Genomic DNA, 24,340 nt, shown 5'->3' on the forward strand with positions numbered 1-24,340 from the left:
CAATTTGCTGATTGAGAGACTTTTGATTGGTAGCAAGGTCCATATTATTGTCATCCCTACCATAGTCATATAGACAAGAGCAGTGGCCAACAGGAAGAAAAAAATATATATATATAGGACAGACAAACATGATATCAAATGGATACTACAATAATATACATGTTAAGATGTTCTTGCTTGGGTGATGTTATCAAGGTGCATGACACAGGTCATTCATGACTTTAATCTCCCTCACAGAAGACAAACTAGCAACTATTTATAGAGTAGACACCACTGTGAAAATGCCAAATCCTAGAGGTCAGGTTGAAGCACCCTTCTGGATTTCAGAGTCTGAGAAAAATCACATTAGAAAGAATACCTCTCTCCCTGGCAGGGACAACACTGAGTCAAGGGTGCCCTTTTAGACTTATGATTTCTCTAGGGGAAGAAAAGCACAAAATAGACATCCAGCTCCCTCAGAGGTCCACCTGTTTCTTGCCGTACAGAGTTCACTGAGGAAATCTGCAGGACTTGATCACCGGAGATCAGATAGCAGAGAAATGGGATGGGGCTTACAGCAACCAACACTCATATCTTGGCCAACCATATCCCTCCCTGAAGCTGCAATGAAGCAGAGATCTCAGCCACAGGCTCTGCCCATCTGTAGAACTGAGTCCATAGCCACATCTGGCTAAGGAGTTCAGTTGATACAAGCTTTGTTGGCCATGAAACCTCTTCTATGACCTCAACCTTGGCAGAGGAAAAAAATAAATAAATTGATGTCCCACCCAACTGTTTTTTTTTTTTTTTTCCCCAACTGTTGAATATAGCCTCCAGACCCTCCAGGCTAGAGAAGCTAGACAGCTTCTGATTCCATCCTGTAGCCAATTTAGGCAGGAAACCAAATGAACAATCCTGCCCAACTACTGAGTACAGCCTCTAGCCCCACAAAACTAGTGGCTCAGATAGTAAAAAATCTGCCTGCAATGCAGAAGACCTGGGTTTGATTCCTGGGTTCCATCCCTGGGTCTGGTCCCTGGGTTGATAAGATCCCCTGGAGAAGGGAATGGATACGCACTACAGTATTATTGCCTGGATAATTCCATGGACACAGACTACAGTCCATGGGGTCATAAAGAGTCGGACACAACTGTGTGTTTCTGACTTTCACTTTCAGTTTCCTGCACAACCAGGGAGCCTGAGCAGTGACCTTGGACAGCCTCAGAATTCAGCCTACAGCCCTGCCCAACTAGGGAAGGATGTCAACACTGCCTTACCCTGGAGCACAGCCTCTAGCCTCATGGGACTATTAGACACATATCCTCCCAAAAGAAAAGCACCACCACAGACTTATCGACTGAGTCAGTTACTAAAAACATACCAACAAAATCCAGACCAGTTGGTTTCACTGGTAAACTGTTTATTGGTTTTTGCTTTTGTTTTATTTTTGTTCTTTTGTCATTTTTAGTTTAAATCAATTGAATAAAAATTTTAAAAATAAATCAATAAAAATAAACAGAACCTCAGCTATCATTTAAGATCTGCTTAAAAATTTTCCGGTGTGTTTTCCTAGCTATTTTAGACCCACAAATGTTATATAGGAGATTGCTCAAACTGATTAATATTATATAGAACACCAGTGGCAATCATTCATTATTGGGAAATGTTCTATTCACCTGAGTTGTGCATTAGCTTTCATTCCTCAGTGTGGAAGCATCTGAAAGACATGATCTAACAATCTATACATTATTAATAGCCTTGATTACCAAATTCTGCTCTACGTAAAACACAAAATTCCTGACTAAAATGCTAAAACCTATAAAGACAACAAATATTTGTTAGCATTTTCTCTTATTCTTAATTTTGTTTTCTCATTGGATTTTTTAAATAAGATTTCCACTTTGTCAACTATGGTGAAAAAGTCCACATGAAAAATTTGTACTTCACACAAAATAGAAAGCTGTTTTCCAAGCGATTGACATTCTATGAAAAATAAATATATTACATTATTCTGTACTTGGGATATGGTGCTCAGTTGCTTAGTCATGTCCCAGTCTCTGTGGCCCCATGGAGTATATCCCTCCAGGCTCCTCTGTCCATGGTATTTTCCAGGCAAGAATACTGGAGTGGGTTGCCATTTCCTACTCCAGAGAATCTTCTTGATCCAGGGATCCAACCCATGTTTCTTGGGTTTCCTGTATTGACAGGCAGATTCTTTACCACTAGGACCACCTGGGAAGCATGGGAAGTTGAAAAAATGAGGACTCAATCTAAAATTACAGTGTTTACAAAGCAGATTTCTCATTAACATACTTTTTGTTGATAAATCCTGCAGTAACACAAGCAGCAATACAGGAACAAAAATAAATTAACAATTTAAAGCCATTACCTAACAGTTTAACTATTGTGAGAAATCTATGAAATGTGAATCAAAGTATTGGCATTATATAAAATTAGTGCAAGATTAGCTTAAAAAAATAGGTCACAACTAAAAAAAAGTTAAAGACAAAATATCAGGCTGTAAATGCTGGATCATAATTCAGGGATAAGCAGAGTATTTGGTACAAAGCAGAATATTAGTATAAGAATACTTTAAAATCTCCTATTCTTTTTTCTACATATATTTAAAATGAGCTCCATTTCTATATAGTGTTTATTTTGCCCACATTAAATAGAACTATACTAGCGATAATATTTTATAATGTAATATTTCAGCAGATTTTCAAATTATATTAATAAAATTGAAAGACATTGGAGTAGTTAAAAAAAAAAAAAAAAGCCTAGACTAGCAGTAACAGGCAGATGTTTTTAGACAAGAGCATTATATTGGTCAAGCTATATTTCTTCTGATAGTGACTGATCATGATTCATATTGTTTTAAGAATAGCATATATCTATACACATATATGTGTATATATGTTATTAGAATATATAATATGTAATAAGAATATATATGTATATATATATTAAAGAAGAATTATCCTCAGTCTTTTCCAAAAAAATTGAACAAGAGGGAACACTTCCAAACTTATTTTATGAGATCAGCATTAACTTGATACCAAAGCTAGGTACTGCAAGATAAGAAAACTCTAGTCCAATATCCCTGATGGATATAGATGCAAATTTCTCAACAAAAAAATTTAGTAGGCCAAATCTAAAACCATATTAAACAAGAAAACACAGGGGCATAGGGAAAAAAAATTCTTTGACATTGGTCTTGGATTTATGGATTTAACACCATTTGACACCAAAGCACACTCAACAAAAACAAAAATACTTAAGTACTATACATCAAACTAAAGCCTTCTACACAGCAAAAGAAATAGTCAACAAAATGAGAAGGCAGCCTACCTACAGAATGAGAGAAAATATTTGGAAACTACAAATTTGCTAAGAGTTAATATCTAAACATATATAAGGAACTCATACAACTCAATCCAATAAAAAACTGGGCAAAAGACCTGAATATTCTTCCAAGGAAAATATTCAAATGATCAACAGGTACATTGAAAGATACTAATCACATATACAAATGCAAATTCAAAGGGGAAATGCAAATTCAAAGCCACGGTGAGATATCACCTCATATGTGTTAGAATGGCTGTCATAAAAAAAACTCAAGGTAACAACTGCTGTCAAGGATTTGGAGGAAACAGAACCCTCACATACTGTTGGTGGAAGTGTAAACTAGCATTACCACTATGGAAAATAGTGTGGAAGCTCCTCAAAAAGTAATCAAGAGAACTACCATACGATCTAGCAACCCATGTCTGAGTATATATCTGAAGGCAATGAGGTCACTATCTCAAAAGGCATATTTACACTAATGTTCATTGTAGCAGTATTCACAATAGCCAAAATGTGGAATCAACCTAAGCGTCCATCAACAGATGAATGGATATGAAAACATGGTATCTATATACCACATCGTGGGGGAAGGGTGCCTGAGAACACAGTCACTGTTCCCCATTTTGAAACAACAGTAAAATTTGAAATTTACAATTTTTGTTCAGTAAAATGGTAGAGTATTCCAATGTCCCTAGCTGCAAGGGAGTAGTTCTACTGAAAAGTGAACAGTGGAGACTAAAACTTTTGAAAACATTTGGGAAGAGCGAAAGGTAGCCTTCTCTTAATTCATAAATATTCTAGTAGGGCTCTCTTTTGGTTGGAATGTGTAATTTGTCCTATTGGTATGACACACACATATTGATCAGAGTCTTGGCTGAGTTTACAATGTTCAGAAAAGATGGCTGGTAAAATTTTGATTGAAGTAGTAAATAAAATGATGAATGAACAGGAGGAATAGGGGGAGATTTTAAGAAAGCAGTGGGATTTACCCAAAACTAGAGGAGTACTGAGAAAAGACTGCAAATTCTGTCCCTCTCACCCACCTCCCATAAAAAGTTTAGCAGTGCTGGGATTACTGTTGCTTCTAGAAATATTCTAGCCTAAAATTGTGAACTTTAATGACTTTTGTGCACAGTCAATGAGTTGAAATCTTATATTTCCTGAAAAAGAAGTGTATATTTTCCCAGTGATACCACCTTTTTTTGTAGACTTTTAATATTCCAAATTTTATATATAAAATAAGCTATCATAAAACAAATAAGGAAAACCAATGTTTTTAGTCATATTATTTGACATGTTAGGGAAAGGACTTAGATTGAGGAAAGATGGAAGAAAGTAGAAAAAGGGGAAATATTGGAGGGAACTTAAAACCAGGCAATAAAGAATATTATTTAGTTAGAGCACTGAGATAGATATAGAAATATTTAATTATGTTCTATACCATGTACGTTCTCAGTAGCTAAGTTGTGACCAACTCTTTGCGACCCTATGGACTGTAACCCACCAGTTTTCACTGCCCATGGGATTTTCCAGGCAAGACTACTGGAGTGGGTTGCCATTTCCTCTTTCAGGGAATCTTCTTGACCCAGGGATCTAGCCTGCATCTCTTGCATTAGCAGGCAGATGCTATGTACTATATTCTGTACTTCTACTGGGGAGGGGGAGGTGGGTAGGGAAATGGTTTCTTTATTTCTCATGGCAATCCTACAAAGTAGGCAGTGCTATGAAGGAAGAAAATAATTAGAATATGTAATCTGTTCAAGGTCAAGCAGCTAATTAACATGTGAAGCTGGGATTCATATCCAGTGGACCCTACCTTGTTTTTCGGTACCTGGGTGTTACAATGAATCTTTACCCTCAAAAATTTGAAATGAAGGGCACTGTCTGAAAATTAAACTTTATGATGAGCTGACTCATTTGAAAAGACCCTGATGCTGGGAAAGACCGAGGGCAGGAGGATAAGTGGATGACAGAGGATGAGATGGTTGGATGGCATCACCGACTCAATGGACATGAGTTTCGGTGAACTCCAGGAGTTGGTGATGGACAGGGAGGCCTGGCATGCTTCAGTTCATGGGGTCACAAAGAGCTGGACATGACTGAGCGACTAAACTGAACTGAACTGAAGACAGGCTGTATTATATAAATAAAATCACTGAAACCACAAGATGGATTTTCTGGTCAGCAAAAATCTCAATATATGTATGTTGATACCTGAACTGAGAAGGTTTAGGATCACTATAAACCAAAAAGCTGCCCCTGCCAAGTTGGTAGCACCATTTTAAGAATTCTATCAGGGTGAAATAAATGGTCATAGCAATGGGATTGTATTTTCAGCTGCTACTATGGAATTTTTGAAAAGGTCATAATATAATTTTAGGATATAATCTCATCACGGGCAATATTTAAGCCTCTTATTTATGGAACAAATGTGTAAGATTTTTTTCCTCTTTCTTTGCTGCATATGTTAAGTGGTAATATTTTGAGGCCAATGAATTACACAGAGTCTCTCTTTTTTTTTTTTGTTTTTTAATAGCAGATTTTAGGATAAGTAGAAATTCCAAACTTAAATTTGAATGTACTTTGAATGAAAACATTTTTTTCAGGGTGTCTAAATTTTTTAGAGTAAAGATGTGTTCTTTTAGCAACTACTTGTGTAAGGAATAAAAGAGATAGGTTTAATCAATATAAAATTAAATATGTAACCAAACAGAATCGTTATTTTATTGTGTAGGATTTAATATCTTATTTTTAAATTTGGAATAATATTTTCATTATTTAAAGTTTTAATTTTGAATGCAAATTAAATTAGCATGTAGATATAAACTCCTTAAAAGTATTTGGTGTTCATGGTGTCCTGGGGTCATTTACTGAATGGAGACTTCCTCTTTGACACTTAAAGAGAGGCACGTTGACTAGCTAACAGGATTGCTGGTTCTGATTTTCCGTGGTGGTTTCAGAGGCCATGAGGTTACAGAATTCGATTTCCTTGATGTCAGTCTCAGTCAATAAGTCCCCACATGGGCCAACTCCTAGATATGTTGTTGCTGTTCTTCTTTTTTTCTACCTTTTACTTTCTGGGAAAGAAGAAGAGACAACTTACTCTTAAGTACTTTGGCTTAGTGGATAATTGTATGTGTTGGGAAACATGGCAATAACTATATTGTCTATAAAATAATTGAAATAAAGGCTAAAGTATTACAGATTTTATTTGATAAGCATTATCCTATGTTTTAGCATGTAAACATTTATTTCATTTTTGAATAATTTTTCCATAATTAATTACATTTAGTCATAAGGATACATTATTAATATTTGTTCATAAATTTATACCTTAACTTTTTCCTACTATATTAAAAAATATTTTATAATTGTCTATTGTATGCAACATCAATTAATTAACTGGATCACTTCAACCCAGTTTAGTTATCATGGAGTGAAGGCAAAAAGAGATCTTCTTTTAAAGATTTAGAGGATTTTAAAATACAAAATGTAGACATAGGGAACAGTGCAAACAAATGGAGGAAAACAATAGAATGGGAACCATTAGAGATCTCTTCAAGAAAATGGATAACAAGGATACACTTTATGCAAATGTGCACAGTAAAGGACACAAATGGTATGGACCTAACAGAAGCAAAAGATATTTAAGAAGAGATAGCAACAATACACAGAAAAACTATATATAAAAAAATATCTTCATGACCCAGATAACCATGATGGTGTGATCACTCACTTAGAGCCAGACAACCTGGAATGTGAAGTCAAGTGGGCCTTAGGAAGCCTCCCCACAAAGCTAGACGAAGGTTAAGGAATTCCAGTTGAGCTCTTTCAAATCCTAAAAGATGATGCTGTTAAAGTGTTGCACTCAATATGCCAGCAAATTTGGAAAACTCAGCAGTGGCCACAGGACTGGAAAAAGTCAGTTTTAATTTCAATCCATAAAAGGGCAATGCCAAAGAATGTTCAAACTACTGCACGATTGCACCCATCTCACATGCTAGCAAAGTAATACTCTAACTACTCCAAGCCAGGCTTCCACAGTTCATGGACCATGAACTTCCATATGTTCAAGCTGAATTTAGAAAAGTCAGAGGAACCAGAGATCAAATTGTCATCCGTTGGATCATCGAAAAAGCAAGAGAGTTCCAGAAAAACACCTACTTCTTCTTCATTGACTATGTTAAAGCCTTTGACTGCGTGGATCACAACAAACTGTGGAAAATTCTGAAAGTGATGGGAATACCAGACCACCTTACCTGTCTCCTGAGAAATCTATATGCAGGTCAAGAAGAAACAGTTAGAACCAGACATGGAACAACAGACTGGTTCTAAATTGGGAAGGAGTATGTATGTCAAGGCTGTATATTGCCACCCTGCTTATTTAACTTATATGCAGAGTACATCATGTAAAATGCCAGGCTGGATAAAGAACAAGCTGGAATCAAGATTGCAAGGAGAATTATCAATAATCTCAGATATACAGATGACACCACCCTTATGGCAGAAAGTGAAGAGGAATTAAAGAGCCTCTTGATGAAAGTGAAAGAGGAGAGTGAAAAAGCTGGCTTAAAATTCAACATTCAAAAAACAAAGATCATGGCATCTGGTCCCATCACTTCATGGCAAATAGATGGGAAACAATGGAAACAGTGACAGACTTTATTTTCTTGGGCTCCAGAGTCACTGCAGAGGGTGACAGCAGCCATGAAATCAAAAGATGCTTGCTCCTTGGAAGAAAAGCTATGACCAACCTAGACAGCATATAAAAAAGCAGAAACCTTATTTTGCTGTCTAGTACATCTAGTCAAAGCTAGGGCTTTTACAGTAGTCGTGTGTGGATGTAGGAGTTGGACTATAAAGAAATCTGAGTGCCAAGAATTGATGCTTTTGAACTGTTGTGTTGGAGGAGACTCTTGAGAGTTCCTTGAATTTCAAGGAGACCCAACCAGTACATCCTAAAGGAAATCGGTCCTGAATACTCATTGGAAGGACTGATGCTGAAGCTGAAACTCCAATACTTTGGCCAACTGATGGGAATAACTGACTCATTAGAAAAGATCCTGGTTCTTGGAAAGATTGAGGGCAGGAGGAGAAGGGGACAACAGAGGATGAGATGGCTGGATGGCATCACCAACTCGATGGACATGAGTTTGAGCATGCTCCAGGTGTTGGTGATGGACAGGGAAGCCTGGTGTCCTGAAGTCCATGGGGTCACAAAGAGTCAGACATGCCTGAGTGACTGAACTGATCTGAACTGATACACAGATTAGTGAATAATGTTTTCAGAGATCTTTCCAGAATCTGATGTGATTGAAACACAGGGCAATAGCCTGGAGACAAGGATGGGGATACTAGAGATCATAGAAGAAAGGGCTAAAGGCCAAACTAAAATGGACACATTTGTTTTTGGAGGATTTGTCATCTCTATCTTGACTTTGAATGGAACTAAGTAGCAGATAACAGTCACTGATACATTCATTTAACATTTATAGAATCTGTATGTGTATTGAGCTGATTGATTAAAGAGTAAACGTGCAGGACATATGCATCTCAGGAGAAATGTATTTAAAACACTTTTTAAAAAGTCTCTGTTGACAACTATCTTCTTTGGATCTCTACATGGAATTTATTAATTTTTTGGATTGGTTTTAATTTTTAGGTCTTAATTCTATAATGAATATGAAAGTCAACTCTTTTTTTCCTTACAAAATGTTGAGAGGTATTGAGTTGGTGATTTCAGATATTATTGGTTTGGAAAGGCTGATCCTAAACTGTAAAAGTATGTATAATGTTTTGCTGACATGGTTAAGTTGCTGCAGTCAGTGTCTCAAATCCTTCTTACTCTTCATCTGTCCTCCCATCTCTGAAGTCAGCTAGCTGAATCTGTGATTAAAATCAGAGCAACTTTAGGTAAGGCAGGTGTTTTATTTAACCCTGCCCTGGATGATTCAATCTTATATGAGTTTGTTAGATGACAGTCACTGAACCATGAAATTTCATGTAACTCTGTAGTTATTGTTTTACAAATAAGATCATTGAGAAAAATTTCATTATAGCAAGAGTCACTATGTGAGATATATCAAAAATACCTAAGTTGGTAGACCATAGACAGGCAGATTTTATATTTAAAAACTCTAATTTATGTTTATTCTAATTTTGTTGAAGTTTCTGTTATCATGCTGTCATTTGATTTTATAGAAACAAAAATTAGAACCAAATAGTCCTTTTTATCATAGGCATACATTTAAAGATATGTGGAATATTTATCTTACTAGCAATTTTGTCCCAGAGCTAGACTGATAAGCTCACCTTTACTACAGGGCCCTTTGTTTCTAACTCTTTTGACAACAGAAATGAAACCATAATAATTCACAGTTATGGGAATTGGAAAAAAACCGAGGTAACATTTTGGATGGCTGTGGCTTAAAAGGGAACTCAAGTTGGAGAGACAAATCTGTCTGTCATGATGTGCTGGTTAAGAAATTAAATGGAATATTGATTTTGGAGAACATGACCATGCTTTTTAATGATAGATTAAAGAAAGCCCAAAAGAAAGAGAAAGAAATAAAGAGAAAAATAAAGGAAAAAAGGATGGAAAAAAGAAAGAGAAGAAAGAAAATGGTTAAATAACTGATTACCTATAGGAGAGTAAGATGTGGACATCTTTTATTTCTTTTTTTTTTAATGCATAGTAATTGGAAGAAACAATAAAGCAAAAATGTGTCAGAGTTTATTGGCATTATATACAGAAGTACCAGAGAATGTATAATGAGGCTGAGAATATGGAACTAATGAAGAAGTATTACAAGGAAAAAGGAGGATTTGTGTGGGAAACTGGACATGAAGTAAAGAGTAGCCAGTGAGATCAGAAAATTTCTCTAACCCTCCAGGAACTAAACACACAAAGGAGCCCAATTAGAAATAAACTAGCTAGAAGAAATATTTCATAATAAATTGGGGATTATCAGTTTGCCTAAAGGGAATGGAATCAGAGATTTGAGTCTCCTCATTTCAAAACCACATACTTTATTTCTTTCAATTTTGATACAAATGTTCTTGCTTTTCACATCTTGCTAAAAAACAATCATGTATGAAACAAATTAGCAACTAACCAAACTTTCTTATCTTTGAAAGAAGAATCATTTTCAACTGAATTATGGATACATAGAAATTTCAAAAGTATTTTTCCAGGTCTTTTTTTTGTTGCTGTGATGTATTCTCTGGTATTCACAAATTTCTTGGAAACTTTTCAACTGTTAATCTAACCTGAAATTTAGATTAGATTGTTACTTGTATTCTCCAGATACAAGTAACATGTATCATACAGCATATAGAAAACCTGATACTCAGCTTTAAATAGAATATAGACGAACAATTCAGGGTCATTTCTGGCTGCTTAAATAAATTAATTGGAAACCACAAAAACTGTTTTGCAATACTTAGGGCAGTTCTGTTCCAGGGTCTTTTACCGTATCAGTTCTTGTTGCTGATCAGCACCAAGTAAACCTAAGGGAAAACAAAGAATACCATCAGTGTGCAGTTACTTAGAAATTTTTATGATTCCTGAGAAATGTGTGACTCCATGAGTAAGAGAAGCATGCTTTCTCATTCTCCTCTTAAAGATTTAGTTTGTTTGTTTCTTTATAACTATATATTGCAATAGATGAAGTTTCTGATGACTCTATTCTAAAGTCTGCTCTCCTCAGTATCCACAGCACACAAAACGTTTAGTCCTTTCGTGGCTACTTCAAATTTTCTGGAGGTTAAGACTGACATCTTATTTTTAAAGATTCCAGGTTGTCTACTTTTCACACACAAGAGGGCGACCTAGACAGGATTTGAAGAATTAGCTGCCCTGTCTTACAACTGTAAGCTGGGCATGTTTATTCATTCATTCCACAAATATTTATTGAGCATCTGATATTTGGCTGGGTGCTTGGGGACAAAACCTCTAATGTAATACATTCTCCAGCCTCAAGGAAACCACAAGTAAGCAAATAATTACAAAAGAATGTGATAAAGCTAAGATGAATGAAGCATGAGGAAGACTAGTAGGTAGTTTGGAGGGAAAGAAGAAATCAGAGTAGGAGTTCTAGACAAGTAGACTTTTAAACTGAGCCTTAGAAAGCAAATAGAAGTTGAAATTAACTACTTGAAAGTGAGGTTTTTGGGGAGATAGGGTAAGAATTGGGTTTCCCAGGTGTCTTGGTGGTAAAGAATCCTCCTGCTAGTACAGGAGATATAGGTTCCATCCTTGGGTCAGGAAGATCCCCTGGAGAAGGAAATGTCAACCCACTCCAGTATTCTTGCCTGGGAAATCCCATGGACAGAGGAGCCTGGCAGGCTACAGTCCAAGGGGTTGCAAACAGTCGGAAATGACTAAACTATTGAGTGCACACACAGAGAGTATTCTACATTAAAAAGGAAATACAATTTTGAGGGAAATTGGAGAGAAGAACAATGTGAGAAACGGAGCAGCGAAGCTGTTGTGACTGTCTGGAGTGGAGTGAGGACAGGGAGTAAGTGAAAAATGAATTTGAGAAGTTGGTAGGGACTGGGTAGCAGAGATCTCTTAGACTATGAAGAAGCACTTGGAACGTACCAATAATAGAATACTGTTTTATGTTATACAGGAAAAGTAAATAACTGGTAGAGTATGGACTCTAAAGGCAGACCTCAGAGGAGATCTAATATAACTCTTGCTTTTTTCTAAATGAGCAAAGAGGGGTTCCTGGTCACCCTACTAGAAATAGGGAAACACAGGTCTTCTACCCAAATATGAATCCCAAATCTGTTTATTTCCCAATTTACGTTTAACAGAGTCATGTTCATCTTAGAAGCTTACTATGAGAAAGTACAACAAATCAAAGAGAAACGAATAAATCAGTTAGTCATTCAGTCACTTAGTTGTGTCCAGTTTTTGCAACCCCATGGACTGCAGTACACCAGGCTTCCCTGTCCATCACCAGCTCCCAGAGCTTGTTCAAACTCATGTCCATCGAGTCGGTAATGCCATCCATCTATCTCATCCTCTGTTGTCCCCTTGTCTTCCTGCCTTCAATCTTTCCCAGCATCAGGATATTTTCTAATGAGTCAGTTCTTCACATCAGGTGGCCAATGTATTGGAGTTTCAGCTTCAACATCAGTCCTTCCAATGAGTATTCAGGACTGATTTCCTTTAAGATGGACTGGTTTTATCTACTTTCAGTTCAAGGAACTCTCAAGAGTCTTCAATACCACAGTTCAAAAGCATCAATTCTTTGGTACTCAGCTTTGTTTACAGTCCAACTCTCACATCCATACCATACATGACTACTGGAAAAACCACAGCTTTGACTAGATGGACCTTTGTTTCTGCTTTTTAAAATGCTGTCTAGGTTGGTCATAGCTTTTCTTCCAAGGAGCAAGCATCTTTTGATTTCATGGCTGCTGTCGCCGTCTACAATGACTCTGGAGCCCAAGAAAATAAAGTCTGTCACTGTTTCCATTGTTTCCCATCTATTTGCCATGAAGTGATGGGACCAGATGCCATGATCTTCATTTTTTGAATGTTGAATTTTAAGCCAACTTTTTCACTCTCCTCTTTCACTTTCATCAAGAGGCTCTTTAATTCCTCTTCACTTTCTGCCATAAGGGTGGTGTCATCTGCATATCTGAGGTTATTGATATTTCTCCTTGCAATATTGATTCCAGCTTGTTTTTCATCCAGCCTGGCATTTTACATGATGTACTCTGCATATAAGTTAAATAAGCAGGGTGACAATATACAGACTTGATGTACTCCTTTCCCAATTTAGAACCAGTCTGTTGTTCCATGTCTGATTCTAACTGTTGCTTCTTGACCTGCATACAGATTTCTCAGGAGACAGGTAAGGTGGTATGGTATTCCCATCACTTTAAGAATTTTCCAGAGTTTGTTGTGATCCACACAGTCAAAGGCTTTAACATAGTCAATGAAGCAGAAATAGATGTTTTTCTGGAACTCTCTTGCTTTTTTGATGATCCAGAGGATGTTGGCACGTTGATCTCTGGTTCTTCTGCCTTTTCTAAAAATATATAGTAATACCAAGAGTACAACTTCCCAGGGCTACAGTCAATAGGGTTGCAGAGTCATACATGACTTAACGACTTAGCAGGCATGCACACAATACCAAGAGTGACTCCTTAGAATGAACAAACGATGACTGTTTTTGTTCTTATTTTTCACTACTGCTTCTCCAACTTCAATGCTTTTTTACTCCTATCCTGTATGATAGAACATCTCTGTCTACCGTCTCTGTGAGGGGTGAGCAGGCTGAGAGGCAGGTGCTATCTGTCCTGTGAAATTCCATGTGGGTATAGCTAAGGCAGGTCTGAAAGCCAGGCCAAGTTTCTCATGGGCATCTGAATACAAAAATTTCTGCTCTGTGGGCTCCCCATCTCAAACACTGTCATGCATGTGAATTCTAACATCTGCCAGTAAATGGATACTTGATATCACCATTAACTCAATCATCAGCTAAAGTACCCTTTCCAAATAATGATATTGGTGGATTGAATCTTTGTGCAACTTTATTTTCCAGAACTAAGCAAGTGCATGGTGAATTTATTTGATATGTTTGCTGCTTACTGCATGAGATGAGATGTATTCTAGTAATGCCAAAGGGAGGGATTGAATCATTTATTAAGTACAGTCTTGGACAGGTGTCTCAAATGTCAGTTCTAGGATTTAATCTAAACTAATCTTCAGAAAAGTTAGATTTAATGGAAATAAAAACCCAGAGGAATTCAAAGTGCAGGGAGCTGGATGCTTAAATCGCAGACACCTCTGTTTATAGCAATCTTTTAAATAAACCCTTTTACTTTGCTGTTATCCTTCTGTGTTCTGAGGTAGAAAGGGTTTGGAAAACTATATGGCTCATGGGTAGGCAGGATTTATACAAATCAAGTTGTTTACTCTTTATTTCTAACCCTGGCATACAGTCCGTTATTTGCAAATAAAGCCACAAAGTTAAATCTGAGTTCAGCCCACAGAGCTTTTGGCTTCTATAGGTGTCCCTGCAGAGTTATTACATATAGAGTGTACTTAAAATCTGCTACCCTAGGTCATATTTCCTGATCACAAAATATGATGACAGAAGACGGCTTGAAATTGATAAGGAAAACCTGCCTAAATGGCCGCCACATATCATATCTAAATATTGACAGGTCAAAAGGAATGTGGGTTATCCATCACAGAATGCAATTTGTAAAGTATATTGGCAAGGCTAAATCTGAAACTAAGCCCTTGCATCTGTCCCCACTTCAAGGCACTGTATCTTCTTTGCATGTGAGCTAAGTCACTTCAGTTGTGTCTGACTGCTTGCAATCCTATGTGTTGTAGCCTGCCAGGCTCCTGTGTCCATGGGATTCTCCAGCAAGAATCCTGGGGTGAGTTTCTGTGCCTTCTTGTAGGGGGTCTTCCTAACCCAGGGATTGGACCTGTGTCTCTCTGTCTCCTGCATTGGCAGGCAGGTTCTTTACCACTAGCACCATCCTACCAAATAACAAAATATTTTTAATTGCAATTATACACACACACACACACACACACACACATATATATATACACACACATTTTACATAGCATGCAAAAAAAGAAAGTGTTAGTCGCTCAGTTTCTGACTCTATGTAACCCCACAGACTCCTCTGTCCATGGGATTTCCCAGGCAAGTCTGAGCCACTGGGGAAGTCCCATAAAGTTTAAAATTTTGGCTTTCAACAGCACAGAATTAAATTGAAAATTGTACAAACAGATGCTAGAAAAGTAGAAATAATTCATGATATATTTTGTGAATATATTAATCTAAATTAATTTCCCAGTGATGGTGGTATTTGGGAGCTCTTGCTGGCAGTTTTATAACACAGGAAATATCTTATGGAATATTTGCTTTTTAATATTAAAGAGAAAAGGGCTGGCACAAAAACAATTGCTAATGACCTGTTCAGTGATATAAAATCTAAAGACCACTTAAAGCAGTTAATAACTGCCAAGAAATTTAAGTAGAAGAGAGCATTGCTGAAGTTGTAAAGTAAATAAAGAACGCAGTTCAAATAAGGGAAATGAGTTAAGGAGAAAGACATGAAGTAAATCAGTGAAGTCTATGAAGTTACCAGGGAGTTTCCTAGGCTCTGCAGACATTAACAAAGACCTTTCTTTCTTTCCTTGCTCTCTTCTTTTTTCCTCTTCCTCCCTCTCTCCTTCTTCGTCCTTCCTTCCCTACTTTTCTTTCTTTCTTTCATTTCACTCTTTTTTTCTCATATAGACACTCTGATAAAATATTGTGTCTTGTGGAATTGAAGTTAATGAACTTTTTCTACAAATAGCCAGATAGTAAATATTTTCAACTTTGCAAAGATGATAATCTTGGCTGTGACTCTTCATCTCTGCTTTTGTATTCTGAAAGCAGCCATATATGATTGATAGTAAACAAATGGGTTTGGCTATGTTTCAATAAAACTTTATTTGCAAAACCAGCAGCAGGTGAGATTTGACCAGAGGGGTTTTTTTTTGCCAATCCTTGTTCTAAAAAGTGATCTTTTATAGACAGTCTCCAATACTACATTTTCCATGAAAAACAGAAGAATGGGTAATATTTTCTGGTATAATACTCAAAGAATGGACCTATTTATTATTGCTTATCATGACTGTTTAAATATGAAATGGAATTAATTATTAATGAATATTTAGTATCTTCTAAATATTTGCAGTTTTCTTGCATGTGATATCATCTAATACTGAGGACAGTAAAATAATCCTCGTTTTTGAGAAATGCAGCAATGTTAAGAAATTTGGATGACTGTCTGTCAGTTCTAAGTGTCACTTTTGGAATTTAAGCTCCCCTGATAGCTCCGTTGGTAAAGAATCCACCTGCAATGCAGGGAACCCTGCTTTGATTCCTGAGTCAGGAAGATACCCTAGAGAAGGGATAGCCTATCACACCAGTATTCTTGAGCTTCCCTTGTGGTTCAGTGGGCAAAGAACCTGCCTGCAATGCAGGAGACCTGGGTTTGATTTTGGGGTTGGGAAGATCCCCTGGAGAAGGGAAAGGCTATCCACTCCAGTACTCTGGCTTGGAGAATTCCTGGGTCCTAGACAGTCGAACAAGACTGACTGACTTTCACTTTGGAATTTAAAGACTTTTCCAAAACTTATATCAATACATGCTTATGTGTAAAAAATGTCTACACATTTTTTTGTGATAAAAAATTGAGTATATCTCAAAGACCTCATAACAGTAAGAATATAAATAACCTGCCGTAAAATATACTGTGAGAATTGTTAAATCTTGATCTCAAGCATTCTGTGATATTCCACTTCAAGAAGGATTTGTTAGTTTCTAAGTAGGTCCTTCTTCCTTCAAAACACCCTAGAATTCGAGTATGAAAATATCTAGCTACAGGAATATTTGGCAAAGTGTTAGTGTTGGGGTTTTAGAAATGATCAGAGAAGTAACGACACTGGCACATGGTGGGTGACAGTCAAGGATGCTGAATTTCCGGCATTATGAATGACGGTCCCCTGCAGTGAAGAATCGTCATACCCATAGTGCCAGCAGTTTACCACGCCACATGCTCATTACAATACAAAAAAGCAAAAACAGAAGTATTGGCCTGTGGCTGATCTTATTGACTACCTAACCAATAGCCACTTCTTGCGTCTTCCTTGCTAATGTAATCTTTATTTTTATTTAGGTAGCATTTAGAAGCCAGTGAGCCTCTGGGAATGGTGACCCCTCCCCAGCTACAAAGGATGAACCGTGTTTTAAATCCAGTCACAGTAACATTCATTCCACTCTGCCAGTGATGGATTTAGTCAGGGGCATCCGACTCCTTTGGAGAAGGCAATGGCACCCCACTCCAGTACTCTTGCCTGGAGAATCCCATGGATGGAGGAACCTGGTAGGCTGCAGTCCATGGGGTCGCTAAAAGTCGGACACGACTGACGACTTCACTTTCACGCATTGGAGAAGGAAATGGCAACCCACTCCAGTGTTCTTGCCTGGAGAATCCCAGGGACTGGGGAGCCTGGTGGGCTGCCGTCTGTGGGGTCACACACAGTTGGACATGACTGAAGCGATTTAGCAGCATCCGACTCTGTCCTTGCCTAATAGCTGTAAGAGAAAGCCTACTGAACAGCTCCTTGGAACGTTTTCCGTCCATGATAAAAAGAGAAAGTTGAACAGAGAAACATCTTCCATCACCCCTTTCCTTTAGATTCTGATGTTATCATGTGAGAATTTCATGCTTGAACGTGTTGCTTATATTTCTCAACTCTGACCAAAAAACCAAGAGAATCCCAGAGAAATCAAACCAGTGTCTGACATTACTGAGGCCCTCAATTAATCTGAAGGCAGCCAATCTTAGAGATTCTGTTATACGAGACTATCCTTAGAATGTAGCTCATTTTTAGTTAAGCATTCTTTCAGTTTCATCCAAAATCATCCCAATTGCTGCATGGAAAATATGATTTTCCTTTGCCCAGGAGGTCTATACACAGAGCAGAGCCCAGATATAGACTTTTCACCATTGGCTAAAATAAATTTGAGTAGGACTTGAAAGACATTCTAATCCCCCACATCCAAGCTCAAATACAAAGCAAAATTTATATCTGTCACTGCAAATTTTGGAAATAAATTATTTATTTTCTTGATAAAGTGATTCAATATCTTTATGACTAGGAAAACATAATGTACAAAATAGATGACATGACTTATTTTAGAAAGCAAAGTCTCAGTTTAGAAAGTAATGTTCTAATGTAAAGAATATTGCATCCTTTCCAGGCAAGTTAGTAAAAAGTTAGTAAAATGAAACGCAACTCTGAAGGAATAGAGTATAAAATGATAAATTTTCTTCCTAAAACTTTTTAAACTTTTACTAAAATAGTTAAAATTAACAAAAATATAATTTTATAGTTAACAATTATCTGGAAATAAAATAATAAGTAATTGGAAAGCTTCTAAATTTTAGTGCATGGAACCATGTTGGGGGAAGCAGATAGGATAGAGAAGGGCAATACCATTTTCCATAAAAGAGATTGAAGAGGAGCTTTGATTAGAACTACAAATTACTCTCTTCCATGCATTTTCATCAAGATGAATAGTCTCTTTACATAGGATGGCATATTAATTTTTGACCTTTTTAACCCAGTGATCTCCTCTATAGATTATATTTATAGAAGAAACCTAAAAACACCTATATTAAATCTATCAACCCAATAAAAGGAAGTTACAGAAGAGTTTGAGGGGAAAAATGAATACAATTAGGTTGATTTTGGAGATTATCAAGGCCTCATCTTATTACGAAACCAAGTTTGTACCTAAATTGGAATAGTCTTCTTTTGTCCTTTTTGAGTGTCAGTCCTTTCCACGGTTATATGGCATCACATGTTTTCTTTTTGCTATTAGAGCTTTTTCAGACATGTGGATGTGGGAGGGACAATGAGCATTGGCAGCAGAACCTACATCTTGGTGACTTTTCCAGGGCCATCTGGATTCCTGCATTTTCTCTACACATCTATTCAGAAGGAGAATTCGATAAAAAAACAGATAAAAGGATGTAAACATGCCAGGGAAAAGGAAGCACTCTGTGTTCAACTCCCCCAGTTGAGCTGCTTCCTGATTAAAATACTAACACACAGCAACTGGCCTGTAAAGTCCATGCTGAGGCCTGAGAGAGTTTGGCACGATCAAATAAGTGTATCATTTCTGCCTCTTTCTGTCAGCAGTAACTGAGCAATCCAGCCTGGTGATTGGAAGAGCACATTTTCTTTGTCCTGCACATGCTGTATTTATCCTTCACAAATATCCACAAAACTCAGCAGGGATTTGGCTGAGAGTGTAGGATCACTCCTTGCAGAAAACCTGGTAATAAATCTGGGAGGCTTTGTACAAGATCTGAAAGCTGCCTTCAGAATTTGCCGGAGGAGGTGTGTATAGCCAGGAGTAAGGAGATTATGTAAACTACAGAGGAGAGCTGGGGAGCTTGGTGAGGAGAGGCCCAAGTCAGAATGCCCTCTGAATATTCTCTCAGCAAGAGGGAGTTAGAGGTTCAGACTATGGTCTGGGAATATAAACTTTTCCTTCCACTCCTGGGAATTAAATAGGACACTTGCATGCTCTGTTTTCCTTTTAATATGTAGACATTTAAAAGAAAGTTTCCATCTGTATCTTGGACAACATACTTTAAAGATCCATTTCAATTTTGTTCTGTCACCTTAAGAATTGTTCCATGGTATTTATTTCCAGTGTTCTCTAAATTAGTCTTTTTTCCCCCCCCAACAATTTGGAAAATGTGCTTTGGAAATGGGTTCTGGAAATGAGATTTCAGTGTGCTCAGAGGAATACTTTCCTTTGCGTTCACCTGGAAGCTTATTTTAAAATGTTAGAATCTGGCCACCACCCACTCCCTGCCATGAACAGAGAATTTGAATCCTCTGGTGTGGGGCCCTGAAACCTGCTCTTTTAACAGATTCGCCAATGACTCTGATACACACTAACGCTAGGACACCACTGTTTTAGAAAGCTATAAGAGGATAGTTTGAGAAAAAGAAAACAAGGCGACAAGCCGCGAAAATATACAAACCAGGTGAATACTTTTTTCCACCCATTGTTTTGCATAGCGTGAACATCACTATATACATACCATGTTTGCCTTAGAATGACACTTTACCCATAATATATATTCATGAGGATTTTTCTTAACAAACATCAATTTCATAACTAGGAATGAAAACTTTCTAAATCTAATTTGACAAAGTCTGGAAAATAGAACATGAAATCTCATAGGGAACAACTTTCTGTGTAACCTTACAAAGAGAATCATTGTTTTCTATTTACTTTTCTTTTTATGGAACGCCTCTTCTAATATTGCATTCTTGTAAAGCATAGATCAAGAAACTGCACTGTGCCCTTAGGGAGAGAAGGAAGCTAGGCCTAGATGTTCTCAAATAAAATATATTAATATAATGATTATAAAGGTGCTTTGATGAGGAGAAATACATCAGGGAATATTTGGCTGGTAGGCCTCAATAACTTCTATTAAGTTATTTGAAGGAATATTTACCAGTAACTATAATGTTTACTTTTAAACTAGTATTTCTCTCCATGGATTTTCCACAAACTGTATCAATTTCATCAGACTTTTTAATCTCTTCTCATGAAACATACGTTTTCAGCTATAATAACCATAGAAGTGAATACAAGAGTCACAGCAAGATTGAGATTTTGGCAAATTTGAAAACATTTTTCCACTTCAATGCTAGCATAAAAATAAATAGATTCCCACTATGGGTATGGGCCTCAGTCTACCAGAAATGAGGCTTCTGCTAACGTTCCATTATTCATTGGCTGATTGAATTGAAAACCAAGATCTCTCTTTTGGAGAGTCTCAATTGTAGCAATGTTTCAGTATAAAATGCTATGGGAAATGTATTATTAGATTAATTAGATAATTAGAAAAATTCACAGCTGCACCCTTTGACAGTACATTTAGTGTCTCTGTGTTAATGAGGCAGACCATAAACTCTCCAAAAATTAAATTTACAGAAACATTTGTTTATCTGATATTTATTGTGAAAGCTGATTTTAAAAAGGCTTTGTATTCTAAGAAACTAGACTCTTGTGGATGGTAATCAAGGGCCTGTTTTTATAGTCTTGATTTTGTATTTTTTATTCATAATCATACACAAAAATGTATTGTATATTTGTACTTTTATATGCATATCTTTAGTTCAGTTGTAAGATATTTATTACTGGTTTTCATAATTGAACCACTAATGAGGTAGTAGAATTGTAGCCTTGTGTCTCCATCAGGCAAAACACAAATCAAAAATCTTGTTACTCTCAAAGGCAGTTGTTATTTCATTTTTTTTTTTATTTTTTTCATTATTAGGGCATACAAGATTATTTTCTAAGAGATTAGATATTATTTTCAGCCATTTGAATATTCTTTCAAATATCTTCCTAATAAGGAAGGGAATATTTTCTCCTGTTGTGAAAAAGCACAGCTGTGAGATTTTCTAATTGCTCAATTAATCTAATGATACACTTTTCCTATCATTATCAAACTAATATGTTTCAGCACCCAAGCTGTATTCTTTACTGGAGCTGTCTTGTTTGTTTTTGATAGTATTGACTTCTGAAATTATGTACATGCTTATTACAATTTAGTAATATAAGCTCCATACTTTATAGTATAAATGGATTGGTTTTTGAATCTGGAAAAATGTTACTTTATGCAAAATATCTCAACTAACAATAACTTCAGCATTTTCACCTTTGTTTGAATTTCAGCTACAACTTTCTTGGAATTACCTATTATCTAAATTAAATATATATATATATAAAAGAAATGTTACCACCATAATAGTGAGCAATAAGCAAAAGAATAAATGGGCATAGGAAACCTTTCTTCTAATTTAAAGAATTATTATAAAGTATATTTATTTTCTAGTGTAAAATAATTTACATCAGAAAACAAATTGCTCTATGTTGTTATAATTGATTTTCATACATTTTCTTTTTATGATATTTTAGAGGAAATAGCACATGAGCTTCCCTATCAGGTTAATAAAACTTCAGAAATGGAACTGTTTCATGAATACCTTTTAATATTATTATGTGTTTTTCCTGTTTCAAGTGCTAGGTTTGGTGAGATGCTTGCTTCTTTGCTCTTGCTCAGAGAGTGTTTGTCCACATGATCCTTACAGTCTCTATTCTTCTCACTGATTTCCATTTTCACCTTAAACACCTTAATTAAGCTCCTGCTGTAGTTCAGGGACACTGTAGGGCCTTTTGCAGGCGTTGTCTCCTTGAACTCTCTGGTTGACCCTTTAGCATTGTTGTCTTTCACAGGGAAGAGAACTAAGACTTGGAATAAGGAACTTGAAAGGAGAAAGAATTAGTAAATTATGAGACCAAGATGCCAACCTAATCTTGTTTCAGAGCCCATGTAGTTTATCTCTATGTTATAATGCCAAGTGCAATATTGAATTTATTACCTACAGTGTTGAATTTCTCACTGATTCAACCTGCTCTAAAATGAACCACACATCTCTGGCTCTCAGTCTTAGAGAACTCTAAGCCTTATTAAAGTGACATTTTTGATCAGCTTGTTGATTTCTCTTTGAAATTTGTTCAGAGTTCCTCTCTTGTCCCATCATGTCATTACAAGTTGGTAAGTTTGATCTTTGTTCTAGTTATAAAGATGAATCTGTGAACAGTTCTCCTCATAAGAACCCATGCATTTCCTCTATCCCCTACATTAATAAGTAGTAAATAAGCTTCTATATACCATGCTTGACTTCTGAAACTGGAGGCTTGGGCATACAAGAAAAGTACTTAGACTTGGCATGCCATTTTAGTGGTACATTGGTCAATATTAAATATACAAAACAAAACAACTAATTTAAAAATAAATATACTACACATTTGTCCATTATTAAAAAAATTGAAGATAAAAAAAAAAAAAACTTTTAAAGTCCCTTTCTGAAAAATAATATATAAAATGCCTTTCTGCTAGTTTCCTTTACTGTTAGAATTAGTAATTAACCAATTGAGCTTTTGCCATTATTTTCTGCTTTTCTTTAATATTGAAAGTAATATCTATAAGATGAAAAGTTTACTGGAAATATTAATTCTTTAAACCATTTTACAATTTATACATTTATATGCTTCTCATTATTTTCATTATTTCTATTTTGATCCCCATAATATACTTAGAAGTATGAGCAACAGTGTTCACATTAAAATAAAAAAATTCATAGCTTGAATCCCTGCTTCATGTGCAAGTATCAGGAACAGAAAGAGTATCCTATTGAACAATGTATCAGCTGTAGTTTTAGAAGTCATAATCAGACTGCAGTGCATTTCATGGCCATTTTTAATATTGTTCTTAATAGGATAATACAGCTTCAGTCTCTGATCCCAAATGTCAAATAAAAAACCTATTTTTCTGTATTAGAATCATTGTTTGAAAAGAGAAATCAAAGCTAACTCAGCCAAGAAAATGTAAAACTAAGTGCTTTTGCATTACACACAGGAGCATTTTTTTTTTAAGTATATTTTATTCCTTCAACCACTTTGGGTGACATGATAGTTAAAAGCCCATCAACCTGAACTTGAAGTTCTGTCTTGACCACTGTCAGTAGTTTGAGGAGGATATTATTCACATGCCATTCAAGACCTAAGCATGTTTTTATTACCACTGCCAACAAAGTCATAAATAACAAATGTCATGTGTCAAATTCCTGGTTTATATTCAGAAGAATACCAATAGGCCAAAAAAAAAAAAAAAAAAGAATAAAAATGCAATCTAACTTAGTTGATTTCAAAGTCTTAGACTTGTCCTGACTATTAGTAACCGATCAACCTGGAGAAACCAGGAGTAGCCAATCTCTCTGGAGAAACAAAATTTTGCTTTGTCTCAATTTCCCAACTGAAACATGAAGGCTTTTGGCCAAATAATATTTCAAGATTCTCAGGCTTTAAAATCCTATTATTTCCTACTTGAAGCTTTAGCCATTGTATGTGAAAACTACTTTAAAAATTACCTATGTGCTCCAAAATGATAATTTTTTTTTCTAAACACAGACAGTAGACATGGCCCATGAAAAGTTGTCTTTCTTCACATTTTTTTACTAAAAGAAATATTATCTTGAAAAGTACTCCTCTGCATTCTGTATATTTGCTTTGTAGCTGATGTTCTTGCTCTTATTCAGCTAAGTAAACAAACATTCCAATGGGGTTAAGGATTAATGGCAAGGAATTGCATGACTGTACAGCGTGCAACCTTGAGGGAAGAGATCAAGGGAAATGTCAGTCAAACACCTGCCCTTAGTGCAGTTGCTAATTAATTCGTGAACATTGACTCGGGTTGCAGATTTGCTAGTGTACAAGGGAATCAAGTCCCATCCTATAAATACTGCCTTGATTTAATGAGGCTTTAATAGGATTAAATGGTTTTAACTTTATGACTCCATGTTTTTGATTAT

At 36.2% G+C, this 24,340-nt stretch overlaps 1 long non-coding RNA gene across 1 annotated transcript in view; it reads left to right on the forward strand.

Moving 5' to 3' along the window:
- Positions 1–24,340, forward strand: part of LOC139183923 (uncharacterized) — an 863,152-nt gene that overhangs the window by 446,214 nt on the left and 392,598 nt on the right. The gene's annotated exons all lie outside the window — the stretch shown is intronic.

The sequence above is a fragment of the Bos indicus genome, chromosome 7 (assembly GCF_029378745.1).
Source record: "Bos indicus isolate NIAB-ARS_2022 breed Sahiwal x Tharparkar chromosome 7, NIAB-ARS_B.indTharparkar_mat_pri_1.0, whole genome shotgun sequence".
Lineage (NCBI taxonomy): Eukaryota > Metazoa > Chordata > Mammalia > Artiodactyla > Bovidae > Bos > Bos indicus.